Source organism: Pan troglodytes, chromosome 17, assembly GCF_028858775.2.
Source record: "Pan troglodytes isolate AG18354 chromosome 17, NHGRI_mPanTro3-v2.0_pri, whole genome shotgun sequence".
NCBI classification, from domain to species: domain Eukaryota; kingdom Metazoa; phylum Chordata; class Mammalia; order Primates; family Hominidae; genus Pan; species Pan troglodytes.
The window spans coordinates 46,229,135-46,247,272 of record NC_072415.2 but is presented as its reverse complement, the minus strand read 5'-3'; the positions used below and the strand labels follow the sequence as shown (position 1 = coordinate 46,247,272).

Sequence of the window (18,138 nt, the reverse complement as noted above, 5' to 3'; positions counted from 1 at the left end):
TGGGCAGAGAAAATACAAAATAAGCATGAAACTTCTTGAGATGCCAGAAAATATGAACATTCAAAAAATGTGATGAGGGAATGTTTAAGTGACACAAGAATCAACTTTAAAGATCTACCAATGGTCAAATCTGGAACAATTTGAGCAACAAAATAAGTGATGATAATACTGGGTTATAATCCATAGAATAAAACAAATATCCATGAGTTCATACTGATACAAATAAATAGAGATGAGAAGCTCTTCCTTACAGTAGAATTCTAATTAATAAGTACAGATGGAATCACAGAAACAGAAAATTACCATTTGGCAAACACTACAGTAATGATTGTCACAGGCAAGAATTATTAAGGGTTGTAAAAGCATGATGAGCAGGATGTTTACATAATTTCAGAGTATCTTATTGATTACAAAGGGAAAAACAGTAATTTCTTAGTGGAGAAACCACTACCCCAAGTAATCAAAGTTATCATCAGCGGTAATGAGAAACATTGGCAACACGTACCTCCACATACAATGAACTGAGAAGGGCATGGCAATTCTGTGGCGTTTTGTCAAAAATGTATAACTTGAAATCAATCACAAGGAAACATCAAACAAACCAAGCTTGAGGGCCATTCTACAAAATAATTAGCAGGTATTCTTCATATGAGTCAAGGTCATGAAATAAAAAGACCGAGGAACTGCCACAAACCAGAGACTAGGGAGACGTGACAACTGAAATAAAATGTGTGATCCTGGATTGGATACTGAACTGGACCTTGGAATAGGAAAAAGGGCATTAGTGAGACAGTGGACAAAATTTGAATAAAGTCTCTAGAACAGTTAATGGAAATGCATCAATGTTAATGTCTTGACTTTACTGCTTGTACTATGGTTTAAAAGATGTGAACATTTGGGGAAACTGAGTGAAGGGTATAAGGAAATCTACATATTATTTTTGCAACTTTTTGGGGAGCTCTGCAATTACCTCAAATGAAAAGCTAAAATATAAAAATAAACTTAAAAAATAAAATGATTCCACCAAATCCTCATTGCTTAAAAATTTGCCTGTATTTTTCTGTGCAACAATATAATGAAACATAGATAATAGGAAAAATGTGTGTGTCAATCCTGAGAAGTCCAAATGCCAATATCTTAAAGGCCAGTATTTTTAATAATTTTTTAAGTCTCAGAGAAAATACCTATTTATGAAGAGCTAAGGAATAAAATCCACTAGTTTTGAGCTAAATATGAAAATTATCTTATCTTCTGTATGATAAACATTATCAAGAATATACCTTGAAAGGAAAACAAAATCAACTGTTAGCCTCCATAGGCTATTTTCAGCTCAAAGAATGCCACATACTTAAAGGAAGTTTGAGCCACAACCTTGCAAACACATTACATGAAACAGAGCAATGGGGAAAGGGAATCTGGGAGAAGGGGAGCAGGGAGGGGGCATTCTCAGAACACATGGAATGTCCAGTGTCTGGAAGTTCCTAAGTATTCCAGTCTTTGGCAATGACACTTCTAAATTGTGAAAAATAATAACACTCTCTCACTATGACTCATAGAGGAAACAGTCTGTAATCAGTAATTTATTATTCTATTCCAAAGCTTTATTCACGGACTTTCATGAACTAAAGTCAGAAATCCTAACTTAGCATAATTTGACTTGACTTTTCTAATTTTGTTTTTGGGGCTTTTTAAAAAAATCATGCAACGTGTCACTGTAACTTGAGCAAGGTTCCTTCTAGCACTACCAACCAAATTCAGCGAGTCCACGATTCCATGAGGAGGTACATTTTGTTCCACGGGGCAGGCACTGCGTCTAAAATGTGATGAAGAGATGGCACTTGGCTGTGATGTCTATAATTAAGGAGCATCACGGCAATTACACAGCACAGCTGTTTGTGCGAAGCTTCCCTGTAACATGTGGTTTCCCAGCGTATCATCTCTATCATAAGCTTAAAAATAAGGAGACTACCAGCAGACACAAAGCTAAGAATTCTGCCAGCAGGGACTCTGCCCACTACAACAGCCACAGAGACGTCCAGCAGTCTGCAGCAGGCCTCCTAGAAAACCTCCTGAAGCCTTCTGGACCCAATTCTGGCCTCCCTGTCTCCAGTCACACTTCCTGTAGACCCCAGCTTCAGCCTGGTCCTCATCCTCTATGTTCCCGTACAACTCTGAGCTTCCACATTTTCTGGCACTTACCACATTAAAGTAGAATTGGCCACTGACCATCCCTTTCTCCTCAGAAAGCAGGGTTCATGCCCACCCTTCTGAATTTGCCCAGGGTCTGACAATGCCTGGCTCATGCAGGTCCTCACCTTGCATTGGTGGGCAGGTGCAGCCTGTGGGAAGCACACCTCGACATCCAGCTCTGGGGCATATACCTGCTCACCTCACCCATTTTTACTGAGCTCCTGCTTGCTGGGCAATATTCTAGCTGCTAAGAATGTTGCAAAGACAAAGAGAGAAAGGAAGAGACTATCCTCCTGGAACTGAGGAATCTATAAGAGAGACTGACCTTACACACACAACCATGCAATTGGGGAAAATATTATAAAAAAGCAAAAAGTATAGCATGCTCTAAGACCATGTAACTGGGTGCCCTGCCAATTGCAAAAGCTTATCCAAGGCAATAGCAGGGCAGGAGGGTGGGGGTGGAGATAATCTCAGCAGATAGTCACAGCCCCACCATTTAAAATACAAGAGGAGAAAAATAGAGATGGGCCAAGTGCCCAGCCTCAGAGGAATGGCTACACATGGCCTATCCAGGCAAGCTAAGGGAATGCAACTACCGAGCCATTTAAAAATGACAAGCATGTGAACTATGTTGATTATGTGGGGAGATATTAATAGAGTTTATTATGTATTGGGTTTTTTCTACCATAAAGGTGCTTAGGTTCATTAAGAAAAATTTCAAAGCTTGGCCTCCACCACTCCTGCCTCAAGATAATCTTCAGAGTCCTGGAGCAGCACTGGTGACCCTTGGGGGCTTGGTGGTCAGAGGAGCAGGCACAGGTGGCAGAATATGAGCAGTGGGAGGGCCGTGGAGGCCCGGAGGAGCCCCTTCATTTGACCAACGCAGACTCAGAGGAGGCGGGCAGCGCGTCCAGCTGGGACAGTGCCCCACGCCCTTTCCCTCCCCGACGTGTGGCCCTTTCAAGGAGCTCCTCAAATAAGGAAGGGGAGTGGGAGATCAGCAGCCACATCCTCTGTCAGGAAGAGAAGGCTCTCCCCAGGCGGATGTGGAAAGGCTTCCTGAAGTGCCCTGCGCCTGCTTCTGCTGCAGAAGATGACAGCTGGGCCGGTGCTCATTGGATGGCTGCCCGAGCTTGAGTGCTCCCCTTGTATTTTGGGTAGTTTATTCCTTAGCTATTCAAAGGACAGTCCCTGGACCAGCAGCATCAGCATCACTTGGGAGCTTATTCGAAACAAAGAACCTTGGTCCTACTGGTACAGACCTACTAAAACATCACCTACATTTTAACAGGATCCCTAGAAGAGTCACTAAGATGGTGGAGTTTAAGTGTCAACTTGACTGGGCTAAGGGATACCCAGACAGCTGGTAAGACATTATTTCTGGGTGTGTCTGTGAGGGCATTTCTAGAAACGATTCACATTTAAATCTGCAGACTGAGTAAAGAAGAGCCCCCTCACCATTGTGGGGGTGGGAAGGGCATCATCTAATCCATTGAGGGACCACATAGAACAAAAGAATCGAAGAGGGCAAATGCTTTCTCTGCTGGAACATCCATCTTTTCCTGCACTAGGATATCAGAGCTTCAGGTTCTCAGGCCTTTGGACTCTAGGACTTAACACCAGCTACCTCCCAGGTTCTCAGGCTTATGGCCTCATACTGAGAGGTTACACTGCCCACTCCCCTGGTTCTTGGCCATCAAACTCAATGACACCACTGGCTTTCCTGAGTCTCCAGCTTGCAGACAGCAGATCATGAGACTTCTTGGGCTTCATAATCACATGAGCCAATTCCCATAAAAAGTCTCCTCTTATGTAACTACATACATATACACACACACACACACACACACACACACACACACATTCTATTGGTTTTGTTTCTCCAGAGAGCCCTGACTAATACAGTCACATGCACATTAAGATTTGACAAGTACTGATTTAGTCCTAGAGTGTGGGAGGATTCATTTATTCATTACCCAAATAGTCATTGACTCCTCTGCTAAATCCTGGGGCAGAGCCAAAGTTCTGACAACACACCTGGAGGGTCCTCTGCAAGCGAAAGCCAGGTTGGCAAGTAATACAGCTGCCTTTCTACAGCCCCATGGAGAAAAAACACATGGCTGAAAAGCTTAAGATTTTTTGGGAAAGAAACCATAGGGTTGGGGATAGAACTTTGAAAGTCTTTTTAGAAAACTATATATTAACTACAACAATGAAGGAGCATTCAATAAAAATCAAGGGCCTTTTTCATAACTTCTTTCAGTAATAAGATGCTGTACTGTTTTTTTTCCCATTTAGCATCTCCTGCTAGCTAGAAGCTTTCACATTCTTTCTCGTCCAGAGTTTCCATGAGATGCTAGTAGATTAATTTTGTTTTGTTGCCTTCCTAAATGGCTTGTGTCTGCAACTGCCTGTGTTCAGCACAACTTTGGGTGCGAGGTAGACAGAGTCATCCCAGATGAGCCCAGTTGTTCAGGACAGGCTGCAAAGTGTCTAGGCCTCACCCTGAGGCCACACAGATGTCAGTCCAGGATCAGAACTGGTTTTCTGAGTGAAAACTCAAGTGCCAATGTGGAAGATGAGCTAGAGGAGTGAGCCTGAAGACAGGATGAAGAGCAGTGTCTTACAGTGGTGCAGAGGAGAGTGAGAGGGCCTGAGCCGAGGCAGGGCATGGACGGAGAGCACTGGGGCAGCAGACACCAGGTACAGGCCTCCATACCTGAGCAATATGTGGGGAAGGGAGATGGCCAGGCCTCTGGGTCGGGTGACTGCCCACAGGTTTTGCTGACAACAGACACACCTAACAGTGGTCATGCTGAGTTTGAGGGGCTGCTAGATTTGACATCCCACGGACTGACAGAAGTACAGGCAGGAGGGGAGGGCCTGGGATCTGGGCAGAAGGGCTACTGAAGCCACAGCCAGAGAAGCTGCCAGAAAGAGAGAGGGAGAAAGCAGGGGAGCCGGTGGGAGAGGGAAGTTTTTAAACGACTGATGGTGAATGCCCTCCAGTGCCCAAGAGAAGGGGAGAACACAGCAAGAAAAAGCTCCCTGCATTTGGCAAGCTCCCTGCAAGCACACTCCACAGCTGGCAGAGTCAGCGGAGAAATGCAGAGAGCTGAGGGGCCTGCTGGCTCCTCAGCGTGAAGGTAAAAGTAGTCTCTAAAAACAACCGCCATGCTAGCCAGCTTGAGACTAAGATAAATAATATTTCTGGATAATACCCTCTATTGTCAAGTTTTCTTTGTGGAGCAATTTGAGGTCTTCATGGAGGTTCCTAACAGCCTTGCTGTGGAAACTGCTTGGAACAGATTCAGAGGCATCCCCTGCAGGCAGCCTCTGGAGGAGTGTGTGGGAGGGCAGTGCAGGGGATGCCACTGAAATAAAATTCCCAAAAAGAAACCAAAAACTCGGCCAGGCGCGGTGGCTCATGCCTGTAATCCCAGCACTTTGGGAGGCTGAGGCAGATGGATCACGAGGTCAGGAGATCAAGACCATCCTGACCAACATAGTGAAATCCCATCTCTACTAAAAATATAAAAATTAGCTGGCTGTGGTGGCACGTGTCTGTAATCCCAGCTACTCAGGAGGCTGAGGCAGGAGAATCACTTGAACCAGGGAGTCAGAGGTTGCAGTGAGCCGACATCGTGCCACTGCACTCCAGCCTGGCGACAGAGCAAGACTCTGTCTTAAAAAAAAGAAAGAAAGAAAGAAAGAACTCAATGCAGTGCTTCCCAACTATTAGTGTGGAAGGACATTTCAAGTCCATTGCTGACCAATGCTTTTGTAAAAAACAGTAAAAATAAATTGCCAGTAAAGGAAATAAAAAAGGATGTATAAGTACATGTCAAATATTTTAACATTAGACTCAATAAACAAAATTGAATTTTAGTAAATATAATCTGAAAATATATAACTTGCAGAAAAAGGAAAGAATTAGACAATACAAACATAACAAAAGCAAGCATAGGCCAATCGATATAGAAGATCACTATTATTCTCATAATGTTTTGTTGTAGCACAAGCAAAAAGCTAATACTTGGCCAGGCATGGTGAAACCCCATCTCTACAAAAATACAAAAGTTAGCCAAGTGTGGTGGCCCACCCCTCTAGTCCTAGCTACTTGGGAGGCTTGGGTGGGAGGATCACTTGAGTCCAGGAGGCGAAGGATGCAGCGAGCCAAGAAGGCACCACTGCACTCCAGCCTGGTGACAGAGTGAGACCCTGTCTCAAAAAATCAAAACAAAACAAAAAAGCAAAAAAGCTAATACTCATACAATGAAAAAAAAAATCATATACCAATATTCAAAGTTTTTAATAGGACAACTCAGCTTACCTTTTGCTTGTTAACTTATCTATTTTAGGTTGGATAAACCAAGCTACTTGCAGGGGCTAAGATATGTCTAAGTTGTTTCTGTATTTCATTTTAGCAACACTCCTAAGGACAGAAAGGAGTCTCACAGAGGTATGTTGATGAAAATAGGGAAAGAGGTTTTAGCATAATTTTGGCAAGCTCAGAACATTAATTTTCAACTTTTATCCAAAATGAAAGCAAATGCTATATTATCAAAACACATCTTGAATCTTTCAGTAGCTGCCAGTTCCACAATTTATCCTGTGCAGTTACGGTTAAATTTAAATTATCTTTGGTTGAAATCAGTAGCTACTACCATACATTTCCTAAACATAGATCATTTTTGGTAAAAAAATAAAATTCAAAATGCTTGATCAAATTCATAAGGTATTTGGTGACAATGTTTCATAGATGTGCAATATTAAGATCATTACGTCACAAATCGCTGCAGTTAAATCATGGGGCATAACATAGCAATCTGTAGAACTTCTGTGCTTGTGAAACTTATAACTTTTTTTCTGCCCACTGATCTCTTATCCCATTTTAAAAAAAAGTATAGCATTCCTTTGTGCGTGGGGGTTTTAACCTCAGATAACAAACAAATAAGCAAATCTGGTTGTCTAATTCATATCTTTAAGGAATTGAGAACAAGCTGGTTCCTTGCCTTCAAGAAATGCTAAGAACTTATTTCACAGTTTATTTTCCACAGAACTTTTCCATAGGTAACTGTCATACCTCAGCATGCAATATCAGTTTATAATTAGCTTCCATTTTAGCATATAAAAGGAAGGATAATTTTTAACACCTTTGCCTGTATATATTTTACAATTCTTATATCAGCACTAAGCAAACTGTTTAGTTTGGATGGCATTTTTTTCATACCCAGACTTTCTCAGTGAAGGAAGGAGTGCACTGATTTGCATTCTGTTAAAAGCTCTTTAATCCATGGGGCTTCTCTAGAATATTTTTCTGTCGTTGCAATGATGCTGTCAGAACACACTATCCTGTACAAAACTTAAACTGCAGACCACTCTTGTTGAAAATGTAATTCTTCAGTTTTATGTCATTCAGAGCTAGTTGTGTTTATCAGTAATAACGCTGAAAAGACTTCTTCCATCATATCAACATGATGAAATTACACACTTACTAGAAGAATTGCCACTTAGCAAATCTGTGCATTCTTTAACCTGTAATGAAAATTCCTTACTGACTCCATTTGTTCTATGGGTTGCTTTTCATATATCATTCTATATCATTAGCCAGTTTCTGAATATATCATTGGAAAGCCATGTCTGAGGTATCTTCTTTGCCATAGATTTACCCAACATTTCCACACAAACATTTTTGATGTAGTCTTACATTACTGGCTTGATCATTTGAATATCGGCTTTTTATTCTTAGCAAACCAAACTGTTACTTAGTAAGACACCCACAAAGTACTAATGCTGATATATGAAATAGTGAACATTGGCATCAGTCAGCTCTTTAACTGGATTCTTTCTTTCAAAGAATTATTTTTGTTTTCAATAATTTGTTTTACATGTAAATACTATTTACATACAGATGGTCTTCTCCCTTCATTAGCACTAAATTCTCACAGAATAACATACACAGTGGTTTTAGCAGTTTATTTAGCTCATTATAGCTATAAAAATGAATATATGAATACTTCCAGGTATAACTAATATAAAATATTTTGCTCTTGAAATGACTTCCATTTTCACCATTTAGTTTACAACCCACTACTGCCTATTCAAGGAAACGGGTCTTTTCTTGACCAGAAAAAAAAAAAAGTCCAGTGAAATTTATTTTGCCCTTCACCATCAGTAAATTAAGGCTACAAATAAATTAATATACATTGACCAAATAATATTCAACTAATAATATTAAGCATTAAATTAAGCTACTGACTTTATTTACATATGATGTGATTACATATACAGAAAATCCTAGGAAATCTATTTAGTAAAGCTACTAGAAATAATAAGTTTAGCACAATTGCAGGCTATAAGGTTAATATAAAAATATCAATTTTATTTCTATATATGAGCAATAAAATTTGGAAATTTAAATTTATAATAGCATCAAAAAATGACACACCTAAGAATAAATTTAACAAAGTATTTGCAAGACCTGTACCCTGAAAATTATAAAACTTTGCAGGAAGAAACTGAGAAAGCTCAAATAAATGAAGATACACACCTGAATAAATAGAAGACTCAATATTATTAAGATGTCAGTTCTCCACAAATTGATCTACAGATTCACTTTCACTGCAATCCCAATAAAAATCCCAGATTCTTTAAATAAAAAAAAATCAGCAATCTGATTATTAAAATGTATATAGAAATACAAAGGGCATAGAACAATCAAAATAATTTTGACAAAGAATTTGAACTTGAAGACTTGTACTACTTAATCTCAAAATGTACAATACAAAAATGGTAATCAAGAGTGTATAGCATCGGCCTAAGCATGAACACACAGAGCAATAGAACAGAATATGGAATCCATTCCTAGAACCACACATACACCGTCAACTGATTTTCAACCTAAGTGCCAATATAAATCAACAGGAAAATATAGTATTTCCAACAAATGGTGTTTGAACAACTATTAATAGACATCCATATCTTACCTCATCCATAAAAATTAAGTCAAATTGGATTATAGACCAAAATAGAAAAACTGAAACTATTAAATGTCTACCAGAAAACAGAGGATAAAATCTTTGTGATCTTCAGATAGGCAAACATAAAACATAATATAACATAAAAGAGTACACAGTGAATTAGTTCATTCATATGAAACTCTAGAAAAGATAAATCTAATCTAATCTAATCAGGAAGCCTATCAGTAATCGCCAGTGGCTTGGAAGCTACAGGTGGGGAGCGGAGAGGGCCTAGAGTGATTGAGAAGGGGTACAAGGAAATTTTTGAAAACACGAGCATGTTCTAAACCTCAGTTGTGGTAGTGGTAGATACATGGGTCTATACATTTGTCTAAACTCATCATATTGTCAAAGTGGGTGCATTTTTCTGAATGTAAAGTATACCTCAATAAGGTTGATTAAAAATAAAATCCTACCTTCTAACCTATTTCTAAAACACAGGACCAGCACACAGATCACACCATATGTAACTCATCACGTGAGTCCAGCAATACCCAACCTGTCCTATATTTTGGTCAAAAAGATGTGCTTATTCATCACTGGCTTAGATACTGCGACAGTATTAAATTACTATAAATGTTTCTAAATCCTTACTCTCACTTTCTGTTCATATCTCACTGTGATACGTACAGTTCTCCAATCAGCAGTGATTTATAGATCACACTGAGTAGCCTTGCACTAGACCACATGCCCAGAATATTCTAGATAGAATAAAATCCTAACGTGTTGAATTGAATAAATTTGTTAACCTATTTTCTTCTGCTAAAACTGGTCCTGAAGCTCATTTCCACACAGGGAGTTTGGTGAAATTCATAATAAAGTACTAAGTGAGTGAACTTGAGGTGGAAAGGAATTTAAGCTCTGTAAGGAAAATTGTTACTGACTAATCCTGTGTAATTCTTTGAGGCTTAAATGAGTAAATGTTTACAGGAGTATGGTAGACAGAATCCTAAAATGCCCCCCAAGACTCCCTTCTCTGCTGTACCCACTATATAATCTGGGTTAGACTCGTGAATGTGATGAGATATCATCATTGTGACTAGGTTAAACTATGTGACAACAATGAGGGAATTTTGCAGATGTAATTAAGTTTCCAAATCAGTTTACTCTGAATTAATCAAAGGCGAGATTACCTAGGTGAGCCTGACCTAATCAGGGGAGCCCATTAAGAGAGACTCTGAAAGAACTGTACTTCCAGGGCAAGAGCAGAGTTTGAGCACATCCACCTCCTGATGTTCTACCAAGCCGGGGTCATAGAAATGATTATGTACAAGATTCAATGTGTGGGCTAAAGACATTAAGACATTTGAATAACTGAAGGAAATGGGAAACGAAAAGATATGGCTTTACATTTAAAAGGCAGAAAATCATAAAACCAAAAATAAAAGCTACGCTCTCCCTTGCTCCCAAATGAAGTCCAAACATATGATAAAGAGCAGTGAACAAAAGTCAAGACGCACCCATTATTATATATGAGTTAAGCATCTGCTTTTCAAAACCAGCAAGAAGGAGCCATTTACTGTCCTCTGCAGTTGACAGTGACCCATGAGCTCAAGCACACTCTTGGTCCTGCCTGCCTGCTTCCTCCCTTCCATGTGTGACCCCATCATGGCCTGAGAAGAATGGGCAGAACTGGACACCCAGCATACATGCAAGGGTTCCCTGAGTCACAGCTGCCAGGCTGCCATTAGAGGCCCATTCTAGAAGCCTACCGGTCCTCCCCTCCTCCATGTGAGATTAAGTTGGCTGAGTCATCCCTGCCCACTTTGCTAGGAAAAAAGACCCCTTGAACAGAGTCTTACACTGGTGATTTTGTTTCTGATATCTTAGTCCACTGAAATTAAGGAAACAGAAAGCTGCATCTCACAAATTTCTTAACAGCAAACACCAAAGTTGACAGTTCTATTTAAATTTTTTTTAAAATAAAGAGCAAAAGAAAAAATCTTTAAACTAGCATCCAGCTGGCATTCTGTGGACTCTTTGTATAGTAGATTTTAAATTACAGATCAGAGTAAAACAACACGGGCAAAAATAAAGAGTAATCAGGGCCTCTTTCTGAAGAAAATCTCCAAGATGGCATGGCCCTGAAGATCCTTGGCTGCCCATGCCAGCTGTAATAACTGCTCTCCGTTCCCTGAGAGGCAGCGCTAGCTTGGTCAAACAAAGCTATGATTACTGAAAAGCAGAAATGCTCAAAAAGAATCACCAAAGGGAGACAGGACTTTTTCTTTAAATCTTTATATCTATGTGATGGAATTCACCTTCGGATTAAATGCAAACTGCATTATTGGGGACAGGTACCACATGTGATGTGCTTCCTTTGCACTCTCTTCAGTCACAGTATATTTTTCAAGGAACAACTGTATTTTCTCATCACAATTACATTCAACAAAACTCACTCTTTGCAAACAGTCGTGGTTACTCTTGGTTCTCTGGAAACTTCCTTGGGCCTTCCCACTTAAAGGATGGTCATATCACAGTTTCCTTTTATAGTATTACATAACCCAAATTATAGTGATAAACCCATCTCTAAACCATATGTTAGTGGCTTTAAAATTACAACAAAATGTACATTGTCCAAGTACTGCAGAATCTGAGATTTGGAAGGGACCTTAGAGGCCACTAAATTCAGCTCTCCACCCACTGAAGCCATAGCTTCAATGCAGCCATCAAGGCTGCTCATACCCAAGTCAAATCTGTCCACCAGCAACCTCTACCCACAAAGGCAGTACTGCCCTCAGGAGCTACCTAGAATAGGCCTGCTCCTTCCTCAGGACAGACTTGACCGATGGAAACAGGCTTGCACACCCATGTGTCAGGTTTTCAGGCCAGGCTTCCCAGTCCCTCTTACCATCCAATACTTTCCTCCTGCATTCTTTCCAGGACACCTTCCAAACAGTCAGGGCCTTCCTGAGATATGGCTTACAGAGCATCACAGCTGTGGGCACTCCGTGTCCCTTTAACAGAATATAAAGCTTTATAGGCCATCTTCTCCTACAAAGCTTTATATTCTATAAATGTAGTCAACTAAAACACATAGATCTTTTATATAAATGTTTGTTCAACTTTCTTTCCATACTCATATAATAAAATTTTTAGCCCAAGAGGCAGGACATGCATTTCCATTACGTTTAGCCTTTTTAGTTGATTTCAATTTATCAAGATCTCAACTTTGTGATATATAACATATCAAGTATTTCTACCACCTTTGTCCTACAACATGTTAGCTATCCCTATCAGCTTTGTATCGCTTGAAGTTGTATTGAGTATGCCCTCTAGACAGAGGACACTGATTTTTTTTTAATGAAAGCATGGCAGGTTTTTGGCATCCAGTTGGTCTGCCCATTCCATTTTGATAACTCAAAACAATAACAACAGATTGTTTTTAAACAAATAGTGACTCCATCTAACTCATGCTAACGTCTAGCCCAAACAGATATTTACAAGAGTCTCTTGCAAATCTATTCCACAAAACTAAATCTACCAGCCCAATATTATCCCCAATATGAGGTTGGCTTAGTAATACTCACTCCTAGCTAACCCATATTCATTTCTGGTAATTCCACAATCATTTAGAAATGCTCACGACTTTTCTGATTCAATTTTTAAAAATTACTTATTATCTATCATGTAATAGATTGTATAGATTTTACTAGAGATCACTGTCAGACTTGCAGGAATTAAACATTTTTAAAATTTTAAAAATTTGTTTGGCTGGGCACGGTGGCTCACGCCTGTAATCCCAGCACATTTGGGAGGCCAAGGCAGGCGGATCACCTGAGGTCAGGAGTTCCAGACGAGCCTGACCAACATGGAGAAACCCCATCTCTACTAAAAATACAAAATTAGCTGGGCGTGGTGGTGGGCACCTGTAATCCCAGCTACTCAGGAGGCTGAGGCGGGAGAATCGCTTGAACTCGGGAGGCAGAGGTTCTGGTGAGCCAAGATCGCACCACTGCACTGCAGCCTGGGCAACAAGACCAAAATTCTGTCTCAAAAAACAAAATCTGGCTTATTTGCCCAACCCTAGTCTTGTGGCAAATGGAGATCATGCACAATGAAATAACCTGTAATTTAGATCATTAACACCAAGGGGCTGGCATAGTCCTATATCTTTGTTCTCTTTCAAATGAAGACCCTTCAACTGCAAGAAGAGATGAAAACGTATCATTCTGAATCTTCAGCTTCACACCCAGAACCACAAGATCTCCGGAGAGAAGCGCAGAGGTTTGGTGCCCACATGAGGTAACAGGCGCCCATTCCCATCAGTGAGCTTGCAGAGTCTGGTCGAACACTCCACCCCAACTTGAGAACAAGCCCCAGAAGTCCACCCACAGACCTGCCCGCAGATCTGCTCTCACCAGGCCTGCTTCTCACTTTTTCTTGCTGCAAAACAACAAGATTCCTCCCTAGTGCCAGCAGTTTCATGCTATCTTCTGGGTGGTGCAAGGAATAGCGGAGGCCTCTCCCCCAAGAAGTGCTTCATGTCTTCACACAGCTCCATGGGTGCGGAGATGCTCCTCCTTCTGGCCCTCAGTTCTGCCATGTCTCCTTTCTGCCGTTCTGCATGTTCATTTCCTTTTCATCTTGATCTCCTGATTAGTTCTCCAATCCTAAGAATTCCTTATCTGTGCTAACAAGCTAAAAATAGTCTTTAAAGCTGTTCTCTTCTCCCATGGCAAAGGAATGAACTTCGCATGTGGCAAATAAAAATGAAGACTGCTTCAAAAAGGCAGATGGAGGCTCCTCTTTGACATACTAGCTGTCCATAAGAACTAAGAGTCCCACATGCCCCCACCCGTACCTGGAGCCTTCCATAGGAAACTGGGTGTTTTCTACACCCATTGCTGGGGCTCTAAATCTCATTAATTATAAGTCTACTTAGTTCTTCACTTCTCTTTTCCTACTGAAGTTTACGAATTTAAGACTGGCAGCAATCATATTATACAAGGTATCACTCCATCCCCCTCAGACAGACACAGCAGACACACACAACATTCTAAGGAAGCCCAGTGTCTCACTCTCACAGCACAGTAATCCACAAAGGGGACAGTCAGTCTGCCATGCTACTCTGCCAGACTTCCTGGTGGCAGGGACTTCTGGGGAAAACAATCCTCAATTTCTCATTGGACCTCAAGACCGTTCACAAGCTGCCACTCCCTAGACCAAAGCTTCATGAGACAGTAGAGGGTACCTCTATCTTTACTCCAAGCAATGACGACAGTGGCCCCTTAATTAACACCCCCGACTGACTGCTGCTAAAACATATTTCAAGTTTCACTCCAGAAGCTTGGCGTGCCTAGCCAGCCCACACTGTCATCTGAAGATGTGTTTCCATAATCCTGCTTGAAAATGTTGACACCCAGTGACCCCATCTCTCTGGCCACAGCTAACCGGACCAGGAAGAACACCTGACCTAAGGGAACCAATCAAATTCCTCCTCTGAAGAAATATCCTGAAGTTGGAAAAAATAGTCAGTGATGGTCCCTGGAATGATCATTCTGCTGTCATGTTCAAAGAGCAATAAATTCTTAGAGGGCCCAGTCAGCAGAGAAAGTCAAGAGGTGTGGCACTTGCCCTAGGAAAAGAAGGGATGAGAGACCATGTGACAAGACAGGCAGACAGACAGACACAGATGCCTGGCTCTCAAGAACTTCTGTATCACATCCCGCCCCCAGCCCCGCCCTCAGAAGCCTCATTGCTCTTCTGGCTCCTCTTTTCCACAACACCCCTGCATCCTTGCAGTAAACCTCCCATACACTTCACAGGCCGGAGTGGGACTGTGTTTCTCACAAGAGAGCATAAGCCTCCATTCTTCCTCCAAAGATGGAGGAAGGGGGCATTTTGCAATTTGTCAAAACAAAACAACAAAGTAATGGCCTCATCAACAAAAAATCCTTTAACGCTTACTACACAGACATGCCTACCACTTTAGAAATGCTAGAGGACTCGGGGAGAGTATAAATATGATTCCTGCCCTCTAAGAATTTATCATCTGCTTGGGGAGTCAAGGTCAAGAGTAATCCAATAAATAATGAAAATTTTAAGGCATAATACATGCCTTAGAGGCGAGCTACAGAATAACCAAGAACCACAGCTGTCAATGTTCCTGGCAGAGGCTAGCCAAGAGGACAGAGAAGGTGAGCAGAGAACGCTTCATTCAGGACCTAGGAGAATGCCTAGAATGTGGAAAGTCAGGAAAGCTAACGCATAAAATGTTAACATTTCCTAATTGCAAGCCAAGGAAGATACATATCTACAACATGCCTTGTTCAAAACCTATTTTGTATCCTAATTTCTAAGAATTTTCAGAAATGATTTTTTAAAACTAGCAATTACGTTCATTATGAATAAAAAATACATCCAGTGACAGTGCCTGCAATAGTTCCTAATTTACAATGACTTATTACCCATGTATCACATTTTTATGGAATCATTTACATATCCATTCATCCATCCATCTACCCATTTCATAAACACTGACTGGGTGTACCAGGCTCTAAGACGGGCACCAGGAGTGCAGACATGAAAAAAACAGTCTCTCGATCCATGAAGAACCCTTAAGCCATTTGGAGAGTGATCCATAGCAGCCACTGGTTGCAACCCATTATTAAATCTGCAAGAGTGAAACTGATAAAGATCTGGGAAAGAGAAATGAAGCAACTCAGTTTTGCCTGAGGAATCTGGAGAAGTCTTCCCCAACTTAATAAAACTTGAACTGGATTTTGCCAGAAAGAAAGAAGTTCTCCCTTTGGGAAGAGGGATGAACACTGCTATGTTATTATATGAAAACACACAGCATTCAGGGATGGAGAGGGGCCACCTGTAGGACTGGCCTGAGAGGTGATGAGAGACTGGCCACAAGAGAGGACATACCAAGATTCATATTCTGCAGACAGTGGGAACCAAGAAGGATTTTTTTTTTTTTTTTTAAGAGAAGCAAGATCAGCTCTAGTTTTAAGATGAATTCCTCTGCTAGCAGTGTGATCTTTCTCATCTCGTAGTTACCATATTTAAAATCTATGGCTCCTATCTTCTGTGACTAATTGCTATTCAACTTGCTAACTGCTTTTCTTTTAAATATAAGATCTCCATTATTCTAAGTACATATATATTTTGGTTAAGTCTTGGAAGAACTTAATCACTGTCTCAAATCTTCTCTTATATTTTTCTTAGAAACACACCTCGACTCAATGTGTGCCTTATTTAAAATGGAAAAAGCAAAGGCTGTGAAGACAGCCCTGCATTCAAATCTTAACAGTACCACTCCCTGGTTGTGTGTGCTTACTTCTAAGAATAATTCCTATCTCACTGGTTGGTGGTGATGATTAAACAAAACCATTTATAACTATGTGACTTGGGGCACATTCTTTGGGTTTTATGGAAAATGAAGATAATAACAGAACCAGTCACAGAAGGATTGTAAAGACTAAATGAGACAGAACAAGTAAAAACACTTACACTAAGCTCATATGTGACAACTTCAGTTACTAATACAGTGTATGAGAAGCGACTAGCCCAGTGCTTACAACAAGGTAGGAATTGAATGAACATTAGTTCCTTCCTTCATGCACATGTCTATGCTTTCTGCTTTTGGGGTATTTTGGGCTCATTTCAATGTATGTGGGCACTTTCAAAGCATCTAGTTAATGGAGGGGGAGCCCACCACACAAGGCACTTGGGCACCTGCTCCCCCAGTCCCCACAATTCCTCAGGCTCTGCTCACTTGTGTACCAATCTCATGGTGATTTTCCACTGACATCTCCATGGCTTCTTCCTGGAAGGCAAGGGACAAATCTTCTTAACTGGTATCACCAAGACCTAGCTAAATGCTGTCAGCACCCATGAAGGCATGGGCTCTGCACCACAGTCCCAGGTTCACCAATTACCAGCTGCATCACCCCCATTAAGTTACCTAGCCTATCTGTGCCCCAGTTTCCTTATTTGAAAGATGAGAAAAATAACAACCCCTACCATGTAGAGCTGCTGTGAGGATGAAATGAAATAGTGTGTGAAGGCCGGGCGCGGTGGCTCATGCCTGTAATGTCAGCACTTTGGGAGGCTGAGGCGGGCGGATCACAAGGTCAGGAGATCAAGATCATTCTGGCTATCATGGTGAAACCCCGTCTCCACTAAAAATACAAAAAATTAGCCGGGCATGGTGGTGGCCACCTGTAGTCCCAGCTACTGCAGAGGGAGGTTGAGGCAGAGGAATGGCATGAACCCGGGAGGCAGAGCTTGCAGTGAGCCAAGATCACGCCACTGCACTCCAGCCTGGGCTACAGAGCAAGACTTCGTCTCAAAAAAAAAAAAAGAAAGAAAGAAAGAAAGAAAGAAAGAAATAGGGTGTGAAGTGCTTCCCAGAGTTGCAGCACAAAGTCACATGCATATGTGTCTATGTACATATATATATCTATTATTCCAACTACCAATTATAGGTACACACTCAACACATGCCCTCATTTACTGAGCATTAACCATATACATATATTAAATATGCATGACTGGTGCTAAAGCAACAATTCAATAACAAGAATTTTCATTAAAACAAACTCAGATCAAAGCATCATGTTTATACACTTTTTAATTTTTCCTATATTAAATTATTTTGGAGTCAAGCACCACTGTTGGGGTCTCTTTTTTTCCCCACTATCTTTACTAAATGAACATAACCTTATATTCATGGATCTGGCCACTTTTGCTATTATTCTGATTGTTCTTACTTTTAATTGGCTTTGAATTAAAGGTTGTTAGAACATAAAGCTTTTCTTAAATACAAATTTTAAAAAGCTGGGTGACCTACACTCCACATTTCCATCCCTCCCCTTCCTTGATAAGCTATGTTAGCCATTCTACGTCCCTTAACTATAATATAGGGTCCCTCTTTATCCATGGGAATGTATTCCAAGACCTCCAGTAGATG

The 18,138-nt window shown here is 40.8% G+C and overlaps 1 protein-coding gene across 12 annotated transcripts in view; it reads right to left on the bottom strand.

Annotated features, from left to right (window-relative positions):
• The window catches only part of FHOD3 (formin homology 2 domain containing 3), a 483,155-nt gene that overhangs the window by 337,778 nt on the left and 127,239 nt on the right, over nt 1-18,138 (bottom strand). The window lies entirely within an intron of this gene.